Genomic DNA, 22058 nt, shown 5'->3' with positions numbered 1-22058 from the left:
GAAGGTATTTTTGCTTTGAGTGGTAAAACGTGGGCGATAAATTGTTTAGACAAGAAGAGAACAGAGCTTTTTGAAATATGATGCTACAGAATAATGCTGAAGATTAGATCGGTAGATCACGAAACTAATGAAGCGGATCAGAAGAAAGGATCGGGTGGTAGCACACATTCCGAGTCATCAAGGGATCACAAATTTAGCACTGGAGGGAGGTGTGGGGGAAAAATCGTAGAGGCAGACTAAGAAATAAATACAGCAAGCACATTTAGAAGGAAGTAAGTTGCAGTAATTATTCGGAGATGAAGAGGCTTGCACAGGATAGAGTAGCATGGAGAGCTGCATTGAACCAGTCTTCGGACTGAAGGCCACAACAAGAAGAATATACAGTCGGCTGGAAAAAGCGTGAAAATGAGGAAATGAAATGATATGAAGGTGGTATATTGGCCGTGCTGATGCTCGGAAGTAAAGAGGTAATCTTTTTTGTTTGTTTCTAAGCGGAGCAGCGAACTTACATGGGAACTGTCATGTTCCTTGATGTGACATTATTTCTTGGTCAAAGATACTTGGCCTTCAGAGGTTCCGCACAAAAAATAGGAGATCGAAGTAATGGAAATTTCCTCGGAATATTTGAGCTCTTGAGTCACTTTGATCCACTTCTTGCAAAACACATTAGCGATGTCAGAAACAGACATGAAGCTGGAAAACATTTATAAGTACATTATCTGTCAAATGATTTTCATACTACCAAAATTTTTGGCGAGGAAGGCGGAATGAGGACCGAGACAGTTGGTTCCCCACTTTTGTGTCAGGGTCTCTTAAAGACGAACATATTCGCCTTTTTGTGCTCCAACAGGAGCATTTTTCCGCTGCTTCCCTTCTTTTCCCTGCGACAACAGCATATCCAGCTTATATAAAACGAATACTAAAGTGAAGTAAAGTTCTGACAGCTTATTTATGTGCTTCGCCACATTTATATACTACCACAGATGTAAATAACAAATTAGTACGCATAATATAAGATTAACAGAACGTTTGCTTTACGTTTTTATTCAGTACTCTGCTCATCGATCGCAGTTCATCGTAAACACCCAGCTTACGATTTGTGTCATGAAAGATTAAAAACGTCATTTAAAATATAGCTTGGTGACCTCAGAACTCTTGTAATGACCCTAGAATCCTTGCCATATGTTTACAACGTCAGTTAAAACTACATTTACGCCTGGAGCTGGATATTACGCGCACATTTTATTGCATTATTACGAAAGCTTTGAACCTCTGTGTTATGATACCGAAAAAAGTTACAGACGTGGCCATCCCCACAACTGGTACTTTTCGTGTTTTTTGGTGATTTTTCTCAGGGACCGCTCAAGAACAAATCTTGCTTGTATAAAGTGCTTAAGTCCGCCCGAGACCACATCTAACGCAAAAGAACAAACCGGTTTACTTAACTTGTCTGGGCTGGAGAAAGTGTGTAATTTTAAATTTAGATCCTGTACTTTAGGATACCTACAGTATGCCTGTTCTTTCGATAGGTCGCTAGACCGAGGGCTATACAAAATACATTACTCTTTCTCTCTGTGACCAACATAACCAGAGGTATTAGTCCCTGAAAAATCGCATTTTCGCGGCGTTTTCGAGCTTATTGGTACCGCGCAACGTCGTGCACGGACCAATTACGTCATTGTGAACACATGTTTAATGTTTAATAAGAACTTATATTTATTCAAGTTTCATCGTAATGAGATTTTTTACGTATTTCCAATATTTCTCGAAATTCGTAATTTTTAAATTATATGAAACTTTCTTTAAAACAACAATAAAATTGCGATATTTGGAGACGGGGTCCAATCACACACCTTACCAGGGGTCGATTCCTGGCTCTCAGCGGCCCCTGTCACCCTTTTAATTTTCGATTGTCAGCTGCAAATGTGATACGTTATCAATTTGCAGCTGACAATATGGATCCGGCTCTACGTATCCAATGTCACGTATGTAACCAGTTCGATAAGTATTAAGCTGACAGCATGCCATTAGTTATCGTGTAGTGGTAATGTTCAGTAAGAAGATAGTAATTTCGCCGCAAGTAGTTGATCGGCGAGTAACAGCACGGAAAAGGTATCACTTTACACTATAAATTGGATAAAGAATCAAGCCGATTTGCTTGAAACATTTTTGTTTCTCCCCACACACAGTCACCTCTATTAAGTGACTGCAGTATAACAAAGAAATAAAACGAACACGTAATATAAGATGTAGGAGGATTAAATATAGAATGCTGACTTGTTTGAGGAATTATTGGAAGGTTATGACGAAAAGTGTAGAAGCAATGGTATACGAATAAATAGTAGGATGGATGCAGTGGCAAAACAACTCTGCTCCCGACCGAGCTGTACTGTATGTGCGACTGCGTCTGTTAGAAAGCTGAGACGTCTCCTTGAGAAGTTCGGAGAGGTCTTTTTAAAGAAAGGAGTCAGTAGTATGCGCACATAAATCATTGCAGAGGCGACGTTCGAGAGGGAAAGTGCAGCCTGTTGTAAGGCGCTAGCCATTAACGGAAGAAGTGCCCCGCTGTCTGCGTCGGAGACTAATGACATCGCGTTTGGTGCTCGGCTGGGGGCGAAAAGCGCTACGCACAGGCGTGGGCTTCGTAAACAAAAGAAGAGGGGGGGGGGGGGTGTCTACGTTACGACCAGACAGCTCTCAGACGTTTCGGATTCCCTCACAGTTGAGGTTAAGCTAACGGAGTTACTTCGCATCAAACACTCTTCTCTTCATGTTAACACTTTCGTGGTATTCATTTTTTTCGTACATTCTTTACGTAAGTTTTACCACCCATTCGTTTAATAAGAAAAAAATTTACGCCCCCGGGTGGGCTCGAACCACCAACCTTTCGGTTAACAGCCGAACGCGCTAGCCGATTGCGCCACGGAGGCTCACGGCCTATAAGAACGCGAACTTAACCTCATAAGCAGACAGCGGACATTAAGGTTAAAAGCTATTCTTCGTTACAGCTTATTCTTTTCTTGAATTCCTAGTTGCAAATCAACTTGTACTTATACATTCAATGACTAATTAAACTTGAAACCGATAATCTTATAGCACCTAAAACAGACTATTTTGACGATAAAGCCTATTTTTGCCTATTCTCGCTTTACAATTCTAAAGGGTACCCACTTCTTCAATGTAACATGGAATTATTATACTATTTTCAAAACATTAGAATTGGTTACAGGAGTCGGAGGCGATATTTGAAACAAGAAATCTGTAGCGCATAAAATCCTAGCCAACGGCTTGTTTCCAAAGGGCCTTGAACGGATCTCATATGAAAAAAATACAAAGGTACACAAGGGGAGAGTTTAAGCTGCGTAGCCACTGTAGTAAAAAGATCTCACCACTCTTCTTGGTTATATAGATTTCCATTTGCAACCTGTAACCGCATAAGTAACGAGCAGCCCTTAGTGGCTCGCCACCACAATTTTTTTATCTTAAATATCTTTGTGACTAATGCCCTTTTGGCATATTTATTATTTTATAAATGACATATAAGTACTGCCAGTCTTTCACGATGATTCTGTACTTATACTCTGTATTATACGTTTTTAGTCATAATTCTGTGACCATGTTATAGACCATTCTTTGATTTAAATTCTGAGGAAGACACTCCTAGCAGTGATGAAACCCGGTTAATTCGTTAAAAATAGTGACAGAGGGCTGTCTTCTTTCAATTGTAACTATTTACGGTCTCTAAACGTGCACCCTTGTACAAAATTTTTTGATATAGATTTTTGTTGATGAAACTACTGACTGTCTAGGCCGGTATACTGCAAACCTGATTGTTGACAAGCTGGATCCAGATGCACCATCCAAGGCTTATTTGATTTGTTCAAAAAAACTCCCAAAGACTAATCAGCAGACAGTTACACACTTTGTCAACAATGGGCTGAAGTTGCTATATCCAAACTGGTGTGGATGAAAACATGGCGCTTCTTGCATTCACAAATGCCGCCGCATATATGGCTGCTGCGTTCCAGTTGCTTAAAATATTATCCTCTTCGATGTTGCGTTAACTTACGTAGCACGTGGTATCAAACGCAGAGCAAGTTAAGGCTAGAATTAGGTAAGGCAAATAAATTACTGTCCACAGAAAAGAAAATTTTGTTAACGCACTATCAAGGATACAGGCATTCGAAGAACAATTTCCAGGTGTCCTCTTGCCACCGAACCTATTGTTATTCACTGAGACACGTGGTTAGCATCAGCAGAATACTGCAGTAAGCATCTCCCAGCAGTACAGACCAGAAGACAGCAGAAAATCTACCGGAGCGCCGGCTCTATAACTTTAGCAAAGCAATTACTCAAAGATCCTTCACTTCAACAGGACTTGGCTTATATTAGAGGCAGTTACACATTTATAACAAGAATTATTCCAGGAATGGAAGGATCAGGGATACCTATTCTTTACTAGAGGAAGCTAATACGAAATAAAGTGCTGGGTGAAACGGGAGAGAAAGTACGGGCAAAAACAAAAATATGAAAAAGTTTTGTAAAAGAACACCGGCCTAAAGGGCTGCGCGCAGTGGAATACATACTGGAACACACACACACACACACACACACACACAAAGGTAAAATGCAAACGAAATTCAATTTTGGCGTCGAACTCTCTGGTGAAAAAATGAACACTGACTGGGCTGGGACACACAACAAACTACAATCACACTGTGTTCTGGTGTAGTGAAAAGTGTTTTACTACGTTATTTGTGGAAAATACTTGTTATAGTTACGTATGCATCACAACATCTCAGCATGATGCGGAGAATGGAAGTGCTTGCCACACGAAAACGTAAGTAAATACGAAAATAGGCGCGAAAACATCGCGAAAAACTATATTACATTCTAGAAGATAGGTTAACTCCTAGCAAAAAACTTTCTCATCAACATTGTTTGGTTGCAGATGACAAGCTACCTGTAGTAATTAAAAAGTGATCCAGAAAATTCATGCGCACCAAATGTAAAGGTATTTACAAAAAGAAACGATCTGTTGTTTGAACTAAAATGAACATAATTTTATAAACATTTAACAAAAATGTTCACATTGCAGAATAAATAAAAACGAAAACCCACTGATGATGGCACAGTGGTGCCGCAACATGTTTGGGTACTGAAAAAAAAGGTGTTTGGCATAACTGGCGGACATCACATCCAAAATTTGAACTAGCCCATTTCACACTCGCTGATGTAGAACGTTCTTCTTCGGCAAATTAATACTGACTCACAAACGCCATAGGGCAGGTTTAGTTATTTACTGTGAAGGCAACTAAGGTCCGAATGTTTGAAGCCACTGGTTTATCTGGCATTTAAGAAATTACATATTATATGTATTTCAGCATATGGCTGATCTTTTTTATATTGCATTTTTATCGAGAAAAATTGGTTTGGGCCAGTTTAAACATTACAGTAGTATGTTTGCTGTGATGTGAAAGCTGTGGATATTTTCATTTCCCTTGTTTTTAATTAATAATAGTATGCTCATATGTGACCAATGTGTATTTTGCATTACGTTTAGTTTTACTTTATAATACCTTTTACGGCGGTACGATTTATAGAGCCTAAATGAGATGCCTAAAATGCACTTTTTACGTGAAAATCCGTAGTCTAGTCATTGTTTTCTGAAACTATACGCTTTCTTGTCACAAATTTATCCATGCTGAGCAACAATAGAACATTCGCTGTTGCAAGAAACTAAGCTGAGTACTGGAAGCTACAATCGTTATAGCTGCCGCAGGACTGCTGGAATTGTGATCCTAATGCCAACCCGTTTAATGAACTTGAAAACTGTTTATTTTTAACTTACCTAATATTAGCGATATGATACTTTTGCTTACTCAAAGCTCGCACTCATATCGTGCACAGTTTGCATCGAAAGTATTCCGTGTCTTCTTGTATTTTCAAAGAGCAATAGTAGTGTTTGCAGTAACAAGAAAAAATACTTCCCTGGCAGGGAAGGAATTCCTCTTTGATGAGCAGGCGCAATTATTTAATGAGATGAGGCAAATATCTCTCCCCCATTCATCCCGTTATTACGAACACTGTAATAAATGCACGTTACTGACACGTCCCAAAGGAAGTGGTGCAAACAATGAAGATCACAGAGAAACGCCAGATAGCAGAACAATAATTAATATTTACATTACTTCATAAGTTTGACATTATATTGCGTTTTACATAATTAACGATCGACTTTTTATCTCATTAGACCATTAGAAAAAGATAGTAATCGCTGTTTCAAAAATCTACAGATAGCAGTCACTAAATGCTGACCCCTATTTTGAGTGGACAAGAGGTGGCAATCTTCCTACAAGTCGGTCAGGGGGCCTGGCGACGGCGTAATTTACCGCCGAAACTGGCTGCTCAATAAAATAACAATTTGGAAGGCTGAACAGAGTTTTGATTTGACTGTCTCTCTTGAAAAAAAAAAAAAAATTGGCGGTTTCAACGTTAGAAATCTATTTATAAACTTTGTTTCAACTCTGTTGTTATTCCTTTACATCAGGGATAAAATTTAAGTTGTGAAAAAACTAACTGATAAGAATAAAAATTTTAGCAGAGCGTGGTTTCGATCCACGGACCTCTGGGTTATGGGCCCAGCACGCTTCCACTGCGCCACTCTGCTTCTTGCCGCCGTACGGTGAACTTTCTGAATTAGACTCTACTTACCTGCAAGTATATTTTCATTTAATATCTCTTTTGTTAGCTAATGAACATTGATTTACTCAACAACATACAAGCTGCAGCAACGAAACATGTATGATTTAGTCTTAAAATCCGTAACAGCATTACATTTAATGTTAAATAGAATGAACCACACAGTAATTGGCGACGCAACATTAATAAGCTGGAAGTTTTCAACAGGAACGTTTAACGTTACGTGTTAAGGAATTCAGAAATCAGTACCACGGTTAATGAGGAGATCACGTAATTGGATAGTTGATGTTCCAACGCCACATTCTCCATCTTAACTGGTAACGTTGACGAAATTCCACTAATTTCCTTGTGTCGCTATTATGCACAAGGCGTAGTTTTCAAGCAAATTTTATTTTAGATGTTCCCCTGCTCTATTTATTCACAGGCGTTTTGTCATGAGTCGTATGTGATTTTATCCTTTTTTCAGACCGGATAAAAAAAACTATGCGTGTCGCAAGAGAAAGGCACAAATAAATACAGCGAATATAACGCAGCACTGGATAGACCCTACACTGAAATCTTCATTTCATTCCACCATTGTTTTATAAGGATGAGAAAGTAGTTGGTGTTATACAAGCATGCTGACATCCGTGTGCACTACTGGCCCTCAAAAAACATTATACAGAAAATGCACTGTTCGTTTTCCTCATCTTTCTGGCACTCATGAAGCGTTCGAAAAGCATTTTCTACACAGTTACGGAACAAAAGCTGTGCTATTTTTAACATGGTGCATTTCTCCTTGGATATAAATAAAAAAACGGGGTAGGTGTAACTGAGCACATTTTATGAAGACGGCCCATAATTTGTTTCGAAATTTTTATTTCCACCCTTCCTCAACTTTCGTAAAATATGTTCGAACTGTGTAGCATTTCACATAAACAATTACGTACAGATACTGTGAAACATCAATACATCACAATCCCACGAACTCCAGATTAGAATAGATATCGCGAGAACACTAAATGAAAACTATAAGTGTTTTCTGTAGTCTATTAATAAACGGTTCCGCACAGTAACTGAAGTGGAGTCTGAGATGTGTTCAATGCTTAATTTCAGGATAAGATAGATAAAGATAGTATCCCCTCGTACACTAAGAAGTCGAATGTACCTTGGGCGTTCATAATCGCTATTAACGAGAGTACTGCTACACCATAATGAAGCCACATACCACCTATTCACAAGTTGTGCAGCAAAGCGTTACGAAAAAGGCCTTTTTAACAGATACTACAAGAAAATAAGTGAACTCACGTCCATAGGTTTTAATTGTTGGTAAAGGCCAGATCAACAAACACAGTCTAGCATAGAATAGACAACAATATGCTTAAGGAGCAATAACTACAGAAAAAGCGCTGAATAAGAAATTCCTTGTAGCAACCATACCTTATTTAGTGTGTAATATAATCTACAAACTGCATGTAGTGGCAGTGAAGTAATGTAGTGCAGTTGTTCCTTCAACATGACACTTCAAATTGTAAGTCTTTGAGCCGCGGGTGGTTTGTTCTGTGGCCGCTGCCAACTTATGAAATATTAAGGAGCAGTAGAACAGACATATATTTTGATATACCGTTGTTGAACGCGTTAATGTATATAGTGATGTACTTTGGACTACAAAAATTTAATCTACGTTACCTCTTTGTGTCAGTTTTGTCAAATATTTCAGACGTGTATGAGGCAAACCACAGGCGATTTATCCACAAGTCACATACTACAGTCCCGAGCTGTTGGGACTCTGAATGCAATGCTTATATTGTTTCGGGAGAAAATTAACCGCAATTTCGAAATGAAAGTAATAATACTGTTTAGAATTATGTGCGTAGTTCAAGTAGTAAAGGAGTTTTGCCATTTTGGGAGCAAAATAACTGATTATGGTCGAAGTAGAGAGGATATAAAATGTAGACTGCCAATGGCAAGGAAAGCGTTTCTGAAGAACAGAAATTTGTTAACATCGAGTATTGATTTAAGTGTCAGGAAGTCGTTTTTGAGAGTATTTGTATGGAGTGTAGCCATGTATGGAAGTGAAACATGGACGATAAATAGTTTAGACAAGAAGAGAATAGAAGCTTTCGAAATGTGGTGCTACAGAAGAATGCTGAAGATTAGATGGGTAGATCACATAACTAATGAGGAGGTATTGAATAGAATTGGGGAGAAGAGGAGTTTGTGGCACAACTTGACTAGAAGAAGGGATCGGTTGGTAGGACATGTTCTGAGGCATCAAGATATCACCAATTTAGTACTGGAGACCAGTGTGGAGGGTAAAAATCGTAGAGGGAGACCAAAAGATGAATACACTAAGCAGATTCAGAAGGATGTAGGGTGCAGTAGGTACTGGGAGATGAAGAAGCTTGCACAGGATAGAGTAACATGGAGAGCTGCATCAAACCAGTCTCAGGACTGAAGCCCACACACAACAGTGTGCAGTATTTTTAACCTCCACCACCAGTGCCGTTGTATTACCACTGTTCAGGGTAAGATAGAGAAAGATAGTAATCCCTCGTAAAATAAGAAGTCGAATGTACCTTGGGCGTCCAAATCGCTATTAACGAGGGGATTCCTACACCATAATGAAGCCACATACTACCTATTCACAAGTTGTGCAGCAAAGCGTCACGAAAAAAGGCATTTGTAACAGATACTGTAAGGGAATAAGTCAACTCACCCTCCACCGAGCTTCTCGGAATATCGGCCCAGCTATTCCTGGCGACAATACTCTTCCTAATGTTTGCACCTCCCCATTCCTTTGTTGCGGCTACTTTTCTTCCCAATGCAATTTAATAAGCAATTGTCTGGCTGGTGTACGACCGCACTAGTCCATATCTGTTATTGTCGCGTTTAGTCTTCCTTAAGCTTTTTTGTTTCTCTTATTTTTAGGGTTAATTAGTAGATTAGTACACATTCGTAGTATTTTTGTTAGAATGAGTACGATGAAACTTACTAATATTCTGCAAAATCAGCAGAAGAGGAGAATGACATAAAAGCTCAAAGTCAGTCAACTCGAAATATTGAGGAAAGCGATTCTAACTTGAGCGAGGAAGAAGTAATAATGCTGACCACGATTCTGAAACTGAAGTTGTGGGTAGTGATGAAGAGGACGGAGATGAAACAAGCGCTGAAGATTTTTATGTTGGGAGAGATAAAGCTATAAAATGGTGAAAGTCAAGTTTATTGAAATCTTCTGAAATTAAGGAAAAAAATTAATAAGAATGTTATCTTATCCAAGAAGGATATACCTCCAACTGACATGTTTTCGAAAATTTTAGATATAAACATGATTGATGCAATTCGGAGACACACTAATTTTAAAATCGAAAAATTATGCCCATGTATGCACGGCCCCAAACTTGTACTGATTTAAGCAGAGAAGAAGTACTGGCCACTACTGGTATCTTATTAAAAACATCTTGAAATACAAACGAATGGTAAATGTGAACGAGGTATGGGTAAACGATAGGACGGGAATGACATTTTTGAGAGTGGCCACGAGTTCTCGAAGATTTTTATTAACTTTGAGGAGTCTTCGATTTGATGAATTCACCAACCCGACAGGAAAGAAGGGGAAGCTTGATAAACTTGCTGCCATAAGATATATTTTTGACAGACTTGTTCAAAATACAAGACAGTCTTACAGCATGAGAAATCTGTTACTGCTAATAAAATGTTGCATTCGTATCATGGACGCTGTTCGTTGATGCAATATATGCCATCGAAACCTATCACATAAGGCGTCAAAATGTATGCTGTGGCAGACGCTAAGGCACTTTATTGTGGAAATTAGGAGATATATGTCAGTAAATGACCACTAGGCCCATACCGTGTTTCGAATTCGGAAGAAGTTGCAAAATATCTTGTTGAGGACATAGTCAGTACAAACAGAAATGTAATTACCGATGATCTGTATACTTCGGCCCCCATGACTACATACCTTATGACCACATACCTTATATCAGAGAGTATTATATTATGTGGCAGTTTATGCACAAACTGTCACATAAGTTTATGCATAAACTGTCACATAACCTTTTTTTGTAATTTAATATGCAGATCTCAATAGTCCGTAGTCAAATCGCTTAGGCTTCACGAAGACTAAACAGTAGTTATTACTGCCCAATGATTGCACTGCTAATTATTCCATTTCTCCGCTCCTACTGATACGATGAACGAGTCTTGTTATTTCAGCAGCAATGCATGATCTTTAAGCTGGCTTCCAGAGGGAAAGTGAACAGAAGAGTCAGAAAGTTGTTTGGCACTGAAACCCGTTTTTCGTAAAGGAATAGGGTATGGGAAGAAGTCGGCCCTATCCATGCGGATGGAGCATCCGAAAGGCCGAGTGGCTCTCCATAAAAGTCGTACTGTACGAGAAGCTGAAAGGAATCCATTTTAGCTAGATAAGAAACCGAAGGTCAGTTGAAAATATGAGATTTCAAAGTGCACCATAGAGCTCTTGAAGTGCCTTTCAGGAATGTTTCTTCAAATTCTAGTAAAGTATTTTCTGTCTGGTTCATAGTATTATTTCGGTAGAAAGGGCAAGTTTCTTGGAAGCAGATATGCAGGGCTTTTGGTTGGTCATAACTGAAAATCTGTCATGTGGTGTGAGATTTTCTGCCTGCTTCCCTGTTTCATACCTTACTGGCAGCAGTGAAGCGTGGCATTTTTGCTGGGTAGGCTTAGAATTACGAAAAACGTAAAAAATCTTAAAGCAGAAACTTGTAAAATAGAAACACTGAAAAAGTAATTCAGTTACATATTTCTTCTAAGATTGAAACTACTACAGAAATTGTTATAAATAAATGCATAAAATGTTGAACGCCTACACATTAACAAAAATATAACACATAGTAACTCACCGTTACATCTTTTTATTAATTAGTTCTATGCGTCTGCCCTTTTTCTGGGTGGTTGTTATTACAGGTAATGTAATTCAGCGATCAGGACTGCATGACTTTCTCTGCCATTTGGCGTTGTATGGAGACGGTATGGAGGGACATGAGGACAGCACAGTACATTCCCAACTTTCCAAACACTGTAATCGCTGCTCCCCATTCAAGTAGCTCCTCAACTGGCATCTTGAGGGTGAGTGTAGCCCGTTCCAGTCCCCCCCACCAAGGAAAAATCCCTGGCAGTACCAGGAACTGAACTCGTGCCCTCCGCACGGCATGAGGCACCCTGACCGCTTGGCTATGGAGGTAGACTGGTTGTTACTACAAATACAATGTACTACTCCTTTTTTAGCATGCCTTTCAGTATAATATTCTACTTTATGTAACAAATGAACAATTCAGTAACTTAGTCTTAGTAAGGGATAGCAGGCACAAAATGGAAATAAATACAGATTGGAGATCGGAGAGCACTGATGTCGTTTTGTTACTGGAAATGAATACAACCCCCCAGAACTGAAAAAGCGAGAACTGCGAATCGAGAACTGAGAAGCGATGAAGCGAGAGTCCAGGAAACGAATGAAACTTAGTGGGAAAAAAAAATTGTGTAGTCGCAAATTTTTGTGTAGTGTTAAGGGCGCGTGTTATGAACTTTGGCAACAAGGGCAATGTCGCCACTTTTTGAAAAAGATTATATCTTGCACCCTATCAAGTTCCTTAAATCACCCGGTAGAGTCGCCAATATTTTCATTGCATAGGGCAAACAATGAACGACAGATTTGGCGCACACTGTAGTTTTGTTGTTGCTATTGTTGTTGTTTCCTTGTCTTCGTAAGTACCTTTTCTTTCGTCTTACCTGTTTTCTGGTGGTAGTCTACAGAAGTCTTCCACCCTGCTCACTGATTCTATTTCTTTTGTTCAGTGCAGCGTTTAACCATTAACTCAAGATGTGACTTTTCTGTAAAGCATTCTAAGATGTGGAGTGTCTGGAACCCCTATGATTAAACCGCGATATATGAAATTTTTAATGTTAAGTTATATAACATTTATTTTTAAAGTTATTTCAAAGTCGTTTAAATACTCCCTGTTGATTCTATTGCACTTCATAAAAGCTGGAATATTTTACTTTTTGTCACAAAAAATTATGTACTTTTGTGTGGTTTTTTTTAATAGTGCACATAAACGAACTGTAAGAGACCATAATTTTACATTCTAAAAAATTATGGTACGTCTGTAACAAGTAAATTTTCACATAAAACTAAATCCCAGGGTTTAAACTTGCACAAAGTAACTACACCGCAGGGCGCGGCCCCTCCCGCCGGAGGTTCAGGTCCTCCCTGGGGCACGGGTGTTTATGTTGTTCTTAGCAAAAGTTAGTATAAGTAGTGTGTAAGTCTAGGAACCGATGAACTCAGCAGTTTGGTCCCTTAGGAATTCATACACATTTGAACATTTTTTTAAACAAATTGTACTCGATAGGTACAAAAAGAAAATCTGCAAAATTGACACGAATGCTGGAACATACATTATCTTTCTCACCACTCAGAAGACTTTTTTTGGACGGACGGAATGGTCTTCATCACAGTTGTCCTGATTTTCCCGTGAATGATCTTGTCCGTTAGCAGAATTGTGTCACTGGATACTGTAAAATCTTCGTCTTTTTTGTCTACTTTCTGATCTATATTACTGACATCTTCCTCAACCCATTAACTAACAGTTTCATCAAACATAGGATCTTTAAAACACACCTTCCTGATGACTCATTTTGTACTATACTGAAGAAAACAGGTATGCAGTTCACGTGGCGCTATCCAGGAGACCCAACACATGAAACTAACACGTATCAAAAAGAAACGAAGGTGTTAACACAGTTGAGAATAAAACATTGAAGGTTTATTGATTTAGGGGGCGTGGACGAGTATAACCGCATTCCGCCAGAAATGACATTGGTGAGCGAATTAGAAAAATTTCCGCGCGGTCTGAGAGATGACAATTCCTGAGTTAAGAAAAATAAAATTGTGTAGTGTATTTAGTATCATAATATCACTTCCCAATGTTGCACCAGGAAGCTTTGTAAAAATGAGACAACTTTGCCAACCTAGAACTTTGCCTTTTTCTTACCTCTTTCACACTTTTTCTTTAATCGAGAGTTTTTGGGTCTCTGCACAAGTCGTTAAAATGTCAAAGCTCATTAGAACCTAATTGGGAGCACACAGGTATCAAAATTATCAACCGTTCATTAACATAATAATATGAGTGCCAGAATGATCCATGATTGAACACAAATAAGCCTTGGAATGTTTGTCGTGGTAAAGTTCGTGATAAAAAAAAATGTCAAGCATTTTCTTGGTAAACGTATTCAGTTCTACAGAGAGGGCGAGTTCTAAGTGTTATATCTTCTTCCAACAGACGGAGGGAAAATTTCATACAACACGGATATGCCAGATGAAGTTTCCCAAATGTAAAAGAATTGTGCAGATAATGAATCCTCCTTACTGTCAAAACCGAGGCAGATTTTGATTTCCGTATGAAAAGGTCAAACGTTTCTTTGCATTTTTATCTTTGATGATTTGAATTTTTGTGTAATCTTCCTTGTAAGTATCTTTGCATTAAACTGTTTAATACTGATGCGTAAATTGTTTTCAGTGCTTTAAACTTCTTTTTCTGTAACTTTTTCGGCGACTTCCACTCATTTGAACACAGTTGGCAAACTTATCCAGTTTGCCAGGTATCTTTGCCAAACACTCTTTCATTTTTCTTTACGTATAAACACATAACTAAGTTGTCATCTGTCCACATATTATGAAACCAAAGATCAAGGCTTATGTTTTGGGATAGTTTCAAAAACTTTTTTTTCAATTATTAAGTAACAAAAGAGGCAGAAAAAATACGACAAAGTTGTCCCAGTTTACGGTACTAAAAAAACTGACCCGTGGGATGTGAACGTAGGGTTGGGTGTGGGGGGGGGGGGGGGGGGGGGAGGAGGAGGGGCGTGGGAAATCACTTTTTTAGGTTTTCTTGACTATCTCGAAAATCACTGCTCTAACTATAATATTTCCCAGTACAGTATTAAACTACATTAAGTTTCCTAAAAAAAAGTCTAATTCACTTTTTTTGTCTATGACTAATAGTGCCTGCATTGCAAGGCATGAAAAAATCGCACTTCATTAAAAACAGTGTTTCAATGGTATAAAATTGATGTATATCGTTAAATAACGTGGGTCCGGGCAAATTTTAAAAATGTGGACCACATCTAAGTGCAGTGGACCCGTATTAAAGGATAAACTGTGTGCTGGGGGTGTAACAGGGTGGAAAGGTGGGGGTGCAGTTTAGAAGTGTGAGAGAAAATAGGTCGCCGGATTGTGTGGAAGCCCATAGGTTAAAAAATGGCTCCCTCGAAGCAGAAGTAGGTTATTTAGGTGTCATTTAGGTGTTCAGATATTTGAACACAAGTCAAGCAATGCATTATAGCAAATTGCTGCTCTAGATTCAAACATGATCAGTCCTATTCCATAAGAAATATTGACACTCACCTTGTAAGATATACTGTGAATGCGTAGTAGGTGGCTACACTCAGTGCAGACAACTTTACAAGTCCCACCAATTAGCCGGCCAGGATGGTCGAGCGGTTCTAGGCGCTACAGTCTGGAACCGCGCGACCGCTACGGTCGCAGGTTCGAATCCTGCGTCGGGTATGGATGTGTGTGATGTTCTTAGGTTTAAGTAGTTCTAAGTTCTAGGGGAGTGATGACCTCAGAAGTTAAGTCTAATAGTGCTCAGAGCCATTTGAACCATCTGAACCCACCAACTCCCGAATGGAAGAGATTTGTGTAGTCTAGCAGTAACACAATTAATGGTGAGGGAAATGAGCCAACTTTCCCGTCATTCGTCAGCAAGTGACTACAACACTGTTCCGAGGCTTTATAATATGCTGTCAACCAAAGACAGTCCGCCCCGGTAGCTGAATGGACACCCGGCACGGTAGCTCAGCGTGTTCGGTCAGAGAGCCGGTTGGCCTCTGTAATAAAAAACTGAGTGGAACGATCAGTCACCGAACTTGAACAGGATGTCTTGCGACGTCCGCAACGACCAAACACAGGCCAGCGTGACGGATTGTAAATCCTCTGGGCCCGAGTTCGATTCCCGGCTGGGTCGGGGAATTTTCCTCGCCCAGGGACTGGGTATTATGCTGTCGTCATCATCATCCTACCATCTCATCGACTGCAGGTCGCCGAAGTGGCGTCAAATTGAAAGACCGGCACCCGGCAAACGGTCTGCCCGACAGCAGAAAGATTCCACATTTACCAATCCAATCGCTTTCTCATCAACACTGCACAGGTCACGGACAACATGACACTTATAAATTAAGCACTCGTCAGCCGTTGTTCACAGGAGCGTATTTTACGTGAAAATAAGTGCTCACTTAATAAATTGAAAATAAGAACACTATCTAAACACGAGCTCAGTGGAGTTATTTTGTCTACTTGCATAAGAGAACCGGACAGGAAATGCGCGGGGAGACAGTTTGCCTGCAAACTGAAAAGCGAGCATCACTCGTGGTAGCGGAAGTTGCCTAGCCTGGAAGAACCCTACAACTGTTGTATGGGGTGAATAAGAGTCAGTTTCCTCTGTGTAGTAACAGTGTGCAGAGATTTACATAGATTCTGTTCCTAGACTTTCTTGTGTTTGAACTCAACTCATATATGTATTCAACGTGGTGCCATAATGCTTTATGGAATATAAACAACTCCATCCCCCTCCCGCCCCCCTTCCCACCGCACTTGAAATGAATGCATTTTATTTCATGACAAGCGAACAGAAATTTAGGTGATGGATCTTCCCTGTATTTTATCTGATGAACAGACGAATATGGCCAGACTTTTAAAATTTTGTGATACGTCTCTGTTCTGCCCTAAGGTTAAAGGCTGGAGACTAGCGTGCTGAAGATTGGCTGGGTCCTCCCCTTTTACTCCACCAATTACCCAATTACCCAGTATCTGCTGTCCTCTTTTTATTCTTTCCACAGCTTCTTCCCTTTTGACTGTGTGTTAGATCAGACAACGTGATTTTCTTTGTTTTGTGTGTGACTGTGTCTGTCCAAATTTTCAGGACTTTATTTACGTTTTTATTCGCAGTTCTCATTTGACTAATTTTACGATCTTCCTCCGCACTCGTCTCATTTCATTTTCGAGCGAGCGCTAAACATCCTGCTATCGTACACCCACAAAACCTTTTCATTATCATCATCATCATCCTTCCTCTTCGGGAGAAACACTTCAACAGCTGAGGCACTGTCTAAGGTGATAAGATGTTAAGCGTGGTTTGCACTGCAATGAACGAGAATTCTGTCTGATGGGATAATTTAGGTTAAGTAGTGTGTAAGCTTAGGGACCTTAGCTGTTAAGTTCGATAAGACTTCACACACATTTGAACATTTTTGAACAATTATTTGTTGGATGTATTCCAGTGTCCGTCTTCCTCTACAGTTTTTGCCCTCTACATCTCCCTCTAATACCACGAAAGTCAATCCTGATGTCTTAACACATATCCTATCATCCTGTACCTTCTCTTTGTCAGTGTTTTCCACGTATTCCTTTTCTCTCCGATTCTGCGCAGGACTTCCTCATTCCTTACCTTATTAGTCCATCTAATTTTCAACATTCGTCTGTAGCACAGTATATCAAATGCTTCGACTATTTTCTGTTCCAGTTTTCCCACAGTCCATATTTCACTACAATACAATGCTATACTCCAAACGTACAATCTCCGAAATTTCTTCCTGAAATTAAGGCCTATGTTTGATACTAGTAGACTTCTCTTGACCAGGAATACCATTTTTGCCAGTGCTAGTCTGCTTTTGACGTCGTCCTTGCTCCGTCTGCCATAGATTATTTTGTTGTCTAGGTAGAAAAATTCTTTAACTTCATCTACTTTGTTTCTCATTAGTTTCGTCTTTTTTCGATTTACTCTCAATCCTTATTCTGTACTCATTAGACACTTCATTTCATTCAGCAGATCGTGTAACTCTTCTTCATTTTCACTTAGGACAGCAATGTCGTCAGCGAATCGTATTGTTGATATTCTTTCATCTTGAATTTAAGTCCACTCCAGAACCTTTCTTCTATTTCCATCATCGTTTCTTCGATGTACAGATTGAACGGTAGAGGCGGAAGGCTACATTCCTATCTTACACCATTTTCAATCCGAGCGCACCGGCCGCAGTGGCCGAGCGGTTCTAGGCACTTCAGTCTGGAACCGCGCGTTTGCTATGGTCGCAGGTTCGAATCCTGCCTCGGGCATGGATGTGTGTGATGTCCTTAGGTTAGTTAGGTTTAAGTAGTTCTAAGTTCTAGGGGACTGATGACCTCAGATGTTAAGTCCCATAGTGCTCAGAGCCATTTGAACCAGCCCGAGCACTTCTTTCTTGGTCATCCACTCTTATTATTCCATCTTGGGCCTTGTTCATATTCTAAATTGCCCGTCTCTCTCTATAGCTTACCTCTCTGAATTCCGAACATCTTGCGCCATTTTACATTCTAAAACACTTTTTCCAGCTCGACAGATCCTACGAACGTGCCTTTCTTAGTCTTGCTTCTAGTATCAGCCACAACGTCAGAATTGCCTCCCTGGTCACTTTACCTTTCCTAAATCCAAACTGATCAGCACCTAATACATCCTCAATTTTCTTTTCCATTCTTCTGTATACTATTCTTGTCAGCAACTTGGATTCATGAGCTGCTAAGCTGATTGTGCGGTAATTCTTGCACTTGCCAGTTAACAGTGAAGAAAGTCCGTATCTCTTATCGTGACTACTCTGTTGTTGACACGAGCTGCGCGAGCGAGCCAACTGTGTGAAGAAAACGTAATGTTGCTCATAGAAGAATGAAGAAAATCTACACTTATGGGATCTAAGAGACGCACAGGACAGATGCTGAAGGAAAGAAAATATGATCGTCGAAGCACTCAAAAGTTCGGCTGGGGACGTGGCAAAGACGATAAATTCATTACAAGCTTGCTTTAGATGGGTGCAGAGAAACTAGGCAGAAGCTTGGCTTTTATTAAAAATGGAAAATTACAATAAATTTACCTGGGAATAAACAACTGTAAATATGTATCTATTCTGCTGATTACAGAAATAAGTATACGAAAGAACTGGTCATTGTCGTTCCTTACGTTCCCGGCTGTTGTACGAGGGGTTTTCAACAAGTAATGCAACGCATTTTTTTGCGGCCAATTTCGGTTGAAAAAGTGTGGGATTTTTTGCGAGATATCGTGGAATATTACCGCTTCAGGTGCTACAGTTTAATGAAGTACCGACAGGTGGCGGCGCTGTACGTAGCCTTCAAAATCAGTCTGTAAGAGAGGTGCGTCCAAGCAGCGAGTTCTGCTTGTGTAAGTAGGCTGTTTAGGTTTTTTTATTGGTAACGCCACCTCTGTATGAAAATCACTGGCTGTGCTGTGTGCAGTCTGTGGCTGCTTTGCATTGTTGTAATACTCGCCATTGTAGTGTTAGGCAGCTGGCTGTGAACAGCGCGTAGCGTTGCTCAGTTGGAGGTGAGCCGCCAGCAGTGGTGGATGTGGGGAGAGAGATGGCGGAGTTTTGAAATTTGTCATGAACTGCTATATTTATATATGATGATATCAAGGTAAATACATTGTTTGTTCTCTATTAATATCTTTCATTTGCTAACTATCCCTATCAGTAGTTAGTGCCTTCCATAGTTTGAATCTTTTATTTAGCTGGCAGTAGTGGCGCTCGCTGTATTGCAGTAGCTTGAGCAGCGAAGATTTTTGTGAGGTAAGTGATTTGTGAAAGGTATAGTTTAATGTTAGTCAGGGCCATTCTTTTGTAGGGAATTTTGAAAGTCAGATTGCGTTGCGCTAACAAAATATTGTGTGTCAATTTAAGCACAGTCATGTATAATTGTTTAAAGGGGACGTTTCATATGTCGACCCTTAGCCGAGGAAACCTCACTGGAATCTTCAGATTTTTTTTTCTTGTAGTTTGTGTAATTAGTGTAGCTTTTGTTTATTGCTAGCGCGTAATTGTAGAGAAAATCTCCTTTGTAGTTGCAGTCTTTCATTGTTGTACAGTAAAACAGTTGTGGCATGCATGTAGATTTGCACCAAGTATTTCGCAGCTGCAATTAACTAGATATTATTTTCAGTGCTATGTTAATGTGTTCTCTTATTTTTGCTCTTCAAATTGTGCTTTTCTGTGTTATCGTGAAATATTGTGACAATAATGGCGTGTGAAAAACGTAATACTAGGCTCCAAAGTAAATTGAGAAATGACAGTGATGACGAAAGCAGTGTGTTAGCGCCGCAGAGTAATGAATTAACTAATGTTCAAAGTAGTAATTTGGTAATTGTGCATAGGAAAATGGAGCGGGCGGCAAACAATGGTGTAGACAGTGAAACAATTAGAGAACAGGGAAGCATTATCGATCGATCGGTCGGCAACAGCTCGCCTCAGGAATCCGAAATGACAGGAAACAATCTCGCAAATACTGTAGATTCAGGTTTTGGATCCTCACCGTTTTCTCAAATAAGTCAAGACACATTTTCTGCTTGTCAAAATGTGAATGTTTCCGGTGCAAATTCACTGCCGAAAAGCACTGAGGAACATGTTCCAGACACCAGTGCATTGTTATTACAATTAATACAGCAAATGGGACAAACACAGCAAAAGCTTCAAAACTTAGACACAATGGAACAAAATCTTCGAAAGTTAGATACAGTGGAACAAAATCTTAAAAAGTTAGACACAGTGGAACAAAATCTTAAAAAGTTAGACACAATGGAACAACATCAGAGACAAACACAGCAACAGTTAGACACAATGGAACAAAATCTTCTAAAGTTAGACACCACACTTGAACAAACACGTGAAGATTTAACTACTGAGTTACATAACATTGAATCGAAATGTCAAAAAGTCTGTAATGACGTAAAAACACAAATTTGTGAGCATTTTCAACCTATTTTTTCGCGGCATGAAAATGCATTACAGAATCACGAAGCAGCCATAAAAGAACTGCAAGCCATTGTTCATGAAAATCATGATACCTTGTGGGCTAAAACTGACTCAGTTGCATCTACCGATTCGGTTACGCAACTTGCAATAACTCAGGAAAACTTAAAGGACACAGTAGATTCGATTTCAACACAAATGGACACTCTGAAACTTGGTTCAGAAAAACACACTGAGGAAATGTGTTCACTATCGGAGAAAGTAGCCGAACTTTCGGATCAGGTCACTAACTTATCTACAAAGGTAGATGATGATCTGAATGACACAAGACCTGTAGCCTTCACTGACACAGAAGAGTATGAACAAATTAGAAAATTCAAACAGAATCAAAATCAAATCAATACACAGTACAAAAGAGAAATCCGGGAAGTACAAGATCAGCTGACACAGGTAATACAAGAATTACGTATTTCAGAGGATACTCGCGCCCCAATACGGGAAGAGGGACACAGAAATACGGAACAGCCACAAAATAATAACACAGGGCACTTCGGAAATTATGAAAGAAATTGGCAATGTGCACCGAATTTTGAGATTGAACCGCCGACACGACGTAACAATGACCGACATGCGACTCGCCGACACGATGACTTTGACTATAAGCTGTTCATTACTACACGTAAATTCAAAACATTTAAGAATTCTGGCAACGACATTCATCCACAAGCATGGCTCCATCAATTCTCGCATTGTTTTCCTCCCAACTGGTCGTTAGAACACAGATTAGAATTTATGTGTGGCTACTTGGAGAATGAACCAGCTGTAAGAATGCGATCGGTAATTCACGATTGCCACAGTGAAGGAGAGTTTTACCATGCCTTCCTCTCAGCATATTGGTCTCAAGCCACACAAGACCGAATAAAACATAGCATCATAATGATGAAACGTTTCGAACAATCTGAATTTTCCGGTCTTATAAAATACACTCCTGGAAATGGAAAAAAGAACACATTGACACCGGTGTGTCAGACCCACCATACTTGCTCCGGACACTGCGAGAGGGCTGTACAAGCAATGATCACACGCACGGCACAGCGGACACACCAGGAACCGCGGTGTTGGCCGTCGAATGGCGCTAGCTGCGCAGCATTTGTGCACCGCCGCCGTCAGTGTCAGCCAGTTTGCCGTGGCATACGGAGCTCCATCGCAGTCTTTAACACTGGTAGCGTGCCGCGACAGCGTGGACGTGAACCGTATGTGCAGTTGACGGACTTGGAGCGAGGGCGTATAGTGGGCATGCGGGAGGCCGGGTGGACGTACCGCCGAATTGCTCAACACGTGGGGCGTGAGGTCTCCACAGTACAGCGATGTTGTCGCCAGTGGTCGGCGGAAGGTGCACGTGCCCGTCGACCTGGAACCGGACCGCAGCGACGCACGGATGCACACCAAGACCGTAGGATCCTACGCAG

The 22058-nt window shown here is 40.1% G+C and overlaps 1 protein-coding gene and 1 non-coding gene across 2 annotated transcripts in view; both read right to left on the bottom strand.

Annotated features, from left to right (window-relative positions):
• The window catches only part of LOC124621793 (chordin-like protein 1), a 626534-nt gene that overhangs the window by 435402 nt on the left and 169074 nt on the right, over nt 1-22058 (bottom strand). The gene's annotated exons all lie outside the window — the stretch shown is intronic.
• Nucleotides 2857-2930, bottom strand: Trnan-guu. The gene has a single exon. It is a non-coding gene; the product is annotated as a tRNA-Asn (tRNA).

This window comes from Schistocerca americana, chromosome 1 (genome assembly GCF_021461395.2).
Source record: "Schistocerca americana isolate TAMUIC-IGC-003095 chromosome 1, iqSchAmer2.1, whole genome shotgun sequence".
In the NCBI taxonomy this organism is placed as follows: Eukaryota; Metazoa; Arthropoda; class Insecta; order Orthoptera; family Acrididae; genus Schistocerca; species Schistocerca americana.
This window is presented reverse-complemented; position numbering and strand designations above follow the sequence as displayed.